The sequence below is a fragment of the Glycine soja genome, chromosome 11, assembly GCF_004193775.1.
Source record: "Glycine soja cultivar W05 chromosome 11, ASM419377v2, whole genome shotgun sequence".
Lineage (NCBI taxonomy): Eukaryota > Viridiplantae > Streptophyta > Magnoliopsida > Fabales > Fabaceae > Glycine > Glycine soja.
Window position 1 is genome coordinate 20,154,854 of NC_041012.1, and position 9,184 is coordinate 20,164,037.

A 9,184-nucleotide genomic window follows, 5' to 3' on the forward strand; every position below is an offset into this window, starting at 1 on the left:
AAAAAAATATTATGACAAATATGTCCACATACTGGCAATCCACGTTGACAATCATTTCAGTAACAAATTTGTCCTTCTGTGCCACGTAGGCGACTTTATTAACGATGACAGACAGAAGTTAATGGCAGGATATATTTGTCACACTTTTTACACTTTCAGAGACTAAATTTTGTATTTTCATTTTTCAGGGACACATTTATCAGCGAATTACACATTGAGGGACAAAAGTGACTATTTACCCTAAAAATTAAAAACAGTAAAATTTAAAATGATAAACTGGGTAAAATTTGTATCAATTTATTCACTCTTTTATCTTTTACAAGTATTTGCATTCATTTTATTAACAAAATAGACTTAATTAAGTTTTTCATACTTAGAAAATAGATCATTTTCATATTACTATCTTACATTCATTTTTTTTCAACTAAGTACTTGAAAAAATTTATGTTTCAATTTAGTATCTACCATTAATCTCCTTCTATTAAGTGATGATGTGACAGACAGAGTGTTACATCATCAAGCCTAATCATTATCATATCATCACCTTCTCCCCCTTCTCCTTCTTCCCTTTCTCCCCTTCTTTCGCTTTTCCAACGGAAACCACCACCGTCGAAAGACACCATTGTGTCGTCCAACCCTTTCTCCCCTTCTTCCTCGTATCCAACAGAAAATAACCCACCCCAATAACAAGGGAATTTGAATCATTAGATGCCAACCAATTAACAGTGCCACTAACAAATTTCCTTGATTCATCAAAAGGAACCCCAAAAGGAAACTCTTGAATCCTCCTCCACAAATCGGTACCCAGCATGAGAACCTTCACTTGAGTTTTGTATCCACCATCACATTCATAGCAAAAAACTGCCACCACCTTGTAACTATCAGGAAAACAATTATAACCAAATCCATGTATCATATAACTACCTTTGCACCGTTCATTATCTAGAGGCGGCAATTTCTTGAATTTCCCAATGGAAGGGTTCCATAAAAGAGCAGAACATTGATCAACCGTGAAACAGAGAATGTCGTCACAAGAGCCAACGATGAAATCATAATGGTTTTAGTTGTTGAAAGGGTACCTAAGCTCTGTTGTGTTAATGGTAATGGCGTTGAACACATCGGAGAGAGGGTAAGCTCAAAGAATGAATTTGCGTGTGGGATTCATGAAGCTTGCAATGAGGCATATAGCCCTTGGTGAGTTGTGAAGGTGGTTCTTGGTGAATTAGGGATGTGAAATTAGGGATTTCCAGGACTTGCATATGCGTCAGAGATGAAAAACGAATTTTACATGGAGTCGCTGAAGGATTTCCTTGATGAGCTCAATATGAAAGGTGTGAGGGTGTGAAGAAGATGATGTCAGGATTTGTTGGCGTGATTTGGTGGAGGTGATGAATCGCTACCTCTTGATTTGTATTTATGTTGGTAGCGTAAGGTGGGTTTTTTTCTATTGGATAATGGGAAAAAGGGGAGAAAGGGTTGGATGGCGCGGTAGTGGCGGTTTACGACGGCGATGATGGTTTCCGTTGGAGAAAGGAAAAAAAAGGGAGAAAGGGAAAGGTGATGACATGGCAGTGATTAGGTTTGATGACGTGATACTTCGTCTGCATGTCATCACTTAATAGAAGAGGACTAAGGGCAGGTACTAAATTAAAACAAAAAAATTTCATGAACTTAGTTGAAAAAAATGAATGTTAGGTAGTAATATGAAAATGGCCTAATTTCCAAGCATGAAAAACTTAATTAAGCCATTTAAATCTATTTTTTATGGGGGCAAAAAAAAATATTTACTCAATATATTTTAGTAACAAAAATTACTTTGTGGGAGCAATTGTTCCCACTATCCTCCATGTAGATCCGCTAGTGTGTATGTCACTTTGTGATCTCAAAAACTCATGATTGTGATCAAATTACCATGCTCTAAAATGATGTGTTGCTTTTCTTTGAAAATATAAACATTTTTCTTTGGTAATATAAACAAAAAATCAATCATCTTAACCACTAGATAATTATGTGGTAGCATACTTGAATTCATAATGACATGCTATTCTTAGGAGTCGTGCAATTTTGTGTGATTTGGTGTTCTAGCTCTATATGTACATCAATACATGTATGTATATAAACACACATGCTCCTTTAATTTATCAATTATGAAAAAATATTTTATTTAATATAATTTTTCCAATCACAAAAACCCATGGACAATTAAATGCAATTTAAATAATTAAATTTTTAGGACAATACCCACGCTCAAAAAATAAAAAATAAAAAATATTTTTATTTTGAGCACATGTTTTTCTAGTCTATGTATACCTTATTTTTATCACAAATTATTTTTCTTGGATAAAAAAAGAATTGTAGTTTTTCCAATATTCTAATAATTATATAATTGTTGGGAAGATTTTAGAATTCTGTTGAGATAGGGAAATTCAGATGATAGAAAGAGAAGAGAGATATCACAAAGTATTAGTTTATTGAGAATAAAAGAATTATAAAAAAAAGTTCAGAGTCCTCTTTGAATTTAGGATACAAAGCTCCTTATAAATGAAATAACAACTAATATCTAACCGAAAACAATTACAACTGAAAAAAAGAAAATAATTATAGTTACAACACAACATATGTTAATGAACCACCAGACTTGAGGCTCCACCAGATCCATAAGACAAGAGTATTGGGCTAAATGCCCAATGTTGTCATCCACCCTATCATCCATCGTCCAATAATCAACAATATCCACCTTGGTTCAATAAGATTTATAAATTATAGGTAACTAAGTTCATCTCCAGCCATCTACGTAAAGTAGATCCAGACAGTGCATGAACTTGCTTCTTGGAATAGGCTTCATGAACATATCAGTTGGATTCTCCCTCGTATCAATTTTTGGTTCTTAAACCTCTTCTTAGTACAAATGAAGTGGTATTTGATATCAATGTGTTGAATAAACTGAGAGAGAGAGAGAGAGAGAGAGAGAGAAAGAAGGAAGAGAAAACTTGTTGAACAGAAAGGTTGATTTTGTTAATTATCAAAGTTAATTATAGAAGGTTACAAAAGAGGTATATATAAACCTTTGTTACTGTAACAGATTGTAACTAACTAACAGATTTGTAACTAACTAATAAAACCTAACCAACTCTAACTGATTCTAACCAACTCTAAGATAGGTGTTGTTAGCAAAAGCTAACAGTCCTTACAATTTAGTTTATTGTTTTCACAATTGACTAATAGCATACTCTAATACAATGTGCTTAGTCCTCTCATGATGGACTTGATCCTTGGCTAAACAAGTTACACTTAGATTGTCATAAAAAATAAGTCTTTTCCTCTAGAAACCCAAGATTTCTAATCAAACCCTTAAGCCAGATCTCTTCCTTTATTGTTTCTCCCAGAGCCATGTACTTTGCCTCTGTAATGGATAAAGTCACTGTATGCTAAAGTGTTTCCATCCAACTGACAGGGGAGTTGCCAATTGTTAACATGTACTCACAAATCTCCTTCCATTCAAAACATTGATAGAATCTGAGTAACCAGCAAGAGCATAACACGTGTGCCCATGCTAGACGGGTCCAATATTAGTCGTACCTTTAAGGTACATGAATATACATTTCAAAACTTGCCAATCTTTCTTCCTATGATTACCTATATACCTACTCACAACACTAATTTCTTATGCTAGGTTCGGTTTGGTGCATACCATGATGGAGGTGCAACCAGCCCGTCTAATGATCCTTTACAAGGGATTGGAGGTCCTATGATAAGGTCCAAGACTAAGAAGATGAAGCAAGCATTGCACGGTCGGATTCTAAAGATCAAAGACAAAGAAGACCAATGTGAACTAAGGGTTGCACCTAATTGAGTCACTCCCCTACAAGTTGATGAAGATGTCTTGAGGTCAACTTGAAGAATCACTTTGGGAAGCCCAATTTACCAGACAAGAAGCATCCATGGGTTGAGTTGATCAATTTTGGTGGACCAATAATATTGGGCTGATTAGATAATAATTAAGCCCAACATGAATGACCTTTTATTGTTATTTTTATGTCTTTTAATTATTATATTAGTTATTAGGCCTTGGGCCTAAATTAGGGTTACTAGTAGGAGTATAAATAGACTGCTTGAAGACTTTGTTGGAAGAATTGGAAGATTAATGAAATTTGAGAGTTTTTCCATTGTTCTTGGGTTAAGAACTGATAGTGTTGGTTCTATCAGTAGGTCACGATTAGGGTCAATCATAAAAAGTTCCCTAATTGCTTTTAATGTTTTGAGAGAAAATAAATTGTATGTCAATCTTAAAAAATTTTCTTTTTGCGTTGAATTTGTTGTGTTCTTGGGTTTTGTCATTAGCTCAAAAGTATGGATGAAGAAAAAAGGTAAAGACAATTAGTGAATGGCCTATACCTAAGAATGCTAATGAGGTGAGAATTTTTCATGGTTTAGCAAGTTTTTATAGAAGATTTGTGAAGAACTTTAGTTCACTTGCTGCACCTTTAAATGAACTTGTCAAAAAGAATTTGTCATTAGGGAACATTAGGTGAAACTAGTCCATCTAATGATCCTTTACAGTCCAAGACTAAGAGGATGAAGCAAGTATTTCAAGGTTTAATTCTAAAGATCAAAGACAAAGAAGACCAATTTGAACTAAGGGTACCTAATTGAGTCATTCCCCTACAAGTTGATGAAGATGTCTTGAGGCCAACTTGAAGAATCACTTTGGGAAGCCCAATTTACAAGACAAGAAGCATCCATGGGCTGAGTTAATCAATTTTGGTAATATTAGGCTAATTAGATAATAATTAAGCCAAATGCACGACCTTTTATTGTTATTTTTAAGTCTTTTAATTATTATATTAGTTATTAGGCCCTGGGCCTAAATTAAAGTTATTAGTAGGAGTATAAATAGACTCCTTAAAGACTTTGTTGGAAGAATTAGAAGATTAATGAAATTTGAGAGTTTCTCTATTGTAAGAATTTTTCCTTTGTTCTCTGGTTAAGAAATGATAGTGTTGGTTCTATTGGCAATTCGCGGTTAGGGTCAAGTTCCTTCCTTTTATACTTTTTTTCAAGACAATCATAAGTATTCTCTTATCATACCATAACATACATAAGACTACCTACAACACTTGCATAAGAAACACAAGACATGTATTCTTTCTTTGGTTCTGACTGAGTAGTATTGAGTTCAAATAGATGAATGGATGTTATTAGAGGGGTACATACTTGTTTTGCAGATGTCATCCCAAAACGTTTCAATACTTTCGAAATGTATTTCTTTTGACACAAAAAGAGTTTCTCCTGGACTCGATCCCTTTTGAACTCCATGCCCTGAATTTTTTCAGGAGCTACCATGTCCTTCATTTCAAATTCACTATCGATTAATGACTTCAGCTTCTAAATTGCCAATAAATTTTGAGATGCTATAAGCACGTCGTCCACATAAAGTAATAGATAGATGTGGAAACCATAGTCCATCTTGCTATGATAGACGCATAAGCCATAGGGACTTCTAATGTACCCATCGAATCTCTTGTACCACTGCTTTGATGTTTGCTTCAGCCCATAAAGAGACATCTTCAATCTACAGACAAAATTTTCCTTTTCTTCCACCTCAAACCTTTAAGTTGTTGCATTAGAATATCTTCCTCCAATCTTCCATGGAGAAACCAGTTTTGAGATCTAGTTGTTCTAACTCCATATTTAGAGTTGCCACTAAGGCCAACAAAACACATATGGAAGTATGTCAAACTACTAGATAGAATATCTCATTGTAGTTCACTTTTTCTCTCTAGCTATAGCCTTTAGCTACCAAACATGTTTTATAGCAGACGACTTCTTTTGGTGGATGATCCATATTTCTTCTTGAAGATCCACTTGCATCCCACTACTTGTCTTCCTTTAGGTTGCTCAACTAAATCCCAAGCCTGGTTCTTCTGAAGGGATTCCATCTCTTAATATGTAGCTATTATCCACTCCTCAGCTTCAGAATAGGAAATTGCTTCCTGATAAGTGGACGGTTTGAATGAATCAATGTCTTCTGCTACCTATAGTGCATAAGACAATATATCAAAGCCATATCTTTTAAGAGCTTTGATTTGCCTATGTGACTTTTCTAAGTGTTGTGGTCTTGGGATGCTTTGGATGATTTTAACTTGTCTAGTCAGTCCCCTCAACTAGTGTTGTATTGTGATATTGAGGGTGCATTTGAAGATCCTGATCAGCCTCATCATGTGCTTAAAACTGCTTCTAATCACTAATGTTTCTGATTGTGGAATTCTCAAACTCCACCTACTTAGGGACATCCTTAGCCTTGCCCAAATCCTCACCTGATTGAGAATATAGCATAGAGAGGTTGTCAAAGATGACATCTCTACTCAAAATGACTTTTCTTTTAGATGGAGACCAAACTCAAAACCATTTGACTTCATCTCTATAGCCCATAAAGAATCCCATCTTTGTTCTGGGCTCCAGCTTACCTTCACTTACGTAATAGTATGAAGGACATCCAAACACCTTCAACATTGAGTATTCAACTAGTTTGTTAGATCGTACCTTAATAGGGATCTTAAAGTCTATGGAAATGGACAATGAGTAATTCACAAGATAACATGTTGTGCTGATTGCCGCAGCCCAAAAACTCTTTTTCAAGCCTGAATTAGATATCTTGCATTTGGCCCTTTTCCAACAAGGTCTTGTTCATTCTTTCAGCTACTTCATTTTATTGTGGAGTATAGCATACAATACAATGTCTTGCTATGCCTTCCCATAGACACAGGTGCTCACAAAATTGAAGGGGTTTCACCTTGTGATTTCCAACTAAGCCTTTCCTGCTTAGAATATCCAGACATTTTTCACTCATGTGGCCCAAATGCAAATGCCATAGACAATTATAATGGATGAGCAATTGGATGCATGGCTCCCTGATTATGAAACAGTAGAGACAAAACCTATCACAATGGACTCTTGAAGGATAAAGAAATTTTCTTTCTTGGTCCCCTGCATTACCATAGACTTATCTTTCCCTCTAATTTGCATAACTCAAGCTTCAACCTAGTCAGAAAAAACTTTGAATCCATGGCACCCACAAATACGAGATTTTTTTTAAGCTCTAGAATGTGACGAACTTTAGTTAAGGTTCTAACAACACCATCATGCATTCTAATTTGTATAGAACCTATACTAACATATTTACAAGGAGCATCGTTACCCATGAAACCACAAGACTTTTTACCATATGCCACAATCCAATGTTTGTGTGGATACATATGATAAGAACAGCTTGAGTCCAATACCCATTGTTCAGAGTGTTGTTGTAGTTATTTACCAACATCTAGAACCAAACCATTTTCCGTTGAGGAGTCATTTTGAACAAGAGTAACAAAAAAAATCTTTCTTTGCTTCCTTTGGACAGTCTTGTTTCCAATGACCTGATTCTTTGTAGTAATTGCATATGCCCTTAGGATCAACTTTAGTCTTCTTGTCACCTTTGCCTTTTTTCTTCTTTTGCCCTTTAATAGAATCAGTCAACAATAATCCAGACACATAGGCTTTATCACCATTCCCAGATGCCCTTAGTCGAAGCTATCCAGAATAAAGATTGGGCTTGACTTCCTCAAGTGTAATTAAGTCCTTGCCTAAACATCTCATAGCAGGGAGGGAAAGAGGCTAACATAATAATTGACAACTTCGTCTTCCATCTTGACATCAATGTCACGAAGCTCCATTAGAACAAAGTTTAGTTCATCAAGATGTTCCTTCAGTGGCGTCTCTTCCCTCATTCAGAAGCCAAACAAAAATTGTTTCAAAAGCAATTTGCTGCAAATTGATTTCGTCATCAAAAGTTTCTCCAATTTGAGTCAAAGCCTTACAACGATCAGTTCTTTAGAAACTACATAAAGAACCTCATCAGATAGAGATAAAAAGATTAGAGAATAAGTGTTTTCCTCTTGTAATTCAATTACAAACTTATCAATCTTCAATGATTAACTAGAGAGAGGAGTCCAGATGTCTTATTCTTTCAACAAGGCTTGCATCTTGACATGTCAAAGGTTGAAGCTATTCTTCCCTATGAATTTCTCAATCTTGATTGTGTTGACCATCTACTTGATAAAATCTTAAAGATGCAACATGAACAAATAACAAACATAATGGTTGATCACTAATGACTAGATCAACCACGAAACAGATGCAAAATTGATCTTAAACTGAAGCTCTAGATACCAATTTATTGGGAAGATTCAAGAAATTCTATTCAAATAGGAAAGTTTAGATGATAGAAAGATAACAGAGATATCACGAAAAGTGTTAGTTTCTTGCAAATAACAAAATTACAATGAAATGGATCAAAGTCCTCTTTGAATGTAGGATACAAAGCTCCTTATAAAAGAGACAATAACTAATTGTCTAACCGAAAATGATTATAACCAAAAACAATTACAATTACAATACAACCTATGTTAATGAACCATCAGATTGGACACTCCACTTGATGACAGAAGATTAGACAACCAATACAAAAGAAAAGAATATTGGACTGGACGACCAAGGTTATCGTCCACCCTATCGTTCATAGTCCAATAACCAACAATGATCCTTGAGGAGCTATACATAGGGGAAAAAATCTATAAAATATTCTAAAGTAAGCAAGTCATCCTTCTCTTAATATATATATATATATATATTCACTATGAAACTTTTTAGATATAAAAGTAATAAACTTATTACTTTAAGCTTTTAGCTATTTCTATTACTAATTTTCTTTTGTAATCTCTTTTTATCCCAATTCATTGAGTAAATAATAGTGAGTAAAGTGATATTTGACAACATAATTTTCTTGAGATCCGTACTATTTTCTAAACTTTTACTTTTGTCATGTGATATAATGCACACATCAAATTTACCAACCAATAAACACAATCTACTTTAGACAGACCCACAACTAATAACGTGTTTGATTTTACACGTTTGTTCAAAACTAATCCACGTCCATCAGAAGCTAATACACATAACTTCTACGTTAGATCACATGGTAAAAAAATTTGGATATATCCATGTTGTTAAATATATATGTTCCAAACGCACACTTAAGTTACTTCAATTGAGGAGTCCAATCCGGTCACTTACACTTTTTACTTATTTGGGTTCTGAGTTTCATTTTCTTTTTTTATCATTAGATTATTAACACAAAAATGAA

General features: G+C 34.5%; 1 pseudogene; it reads right to left on the bottom strand.

Moving 5' to 3' along the window:
- Positions 1 to 532: 532 nt before the first annotated feature.
- LOC114373033 lies at positions 533 to 7,769 on the bottom strand (annotated as a pseudogene).
- Positions 7,770 to 9,184: the final 1,415 nt, after the last annotated feature.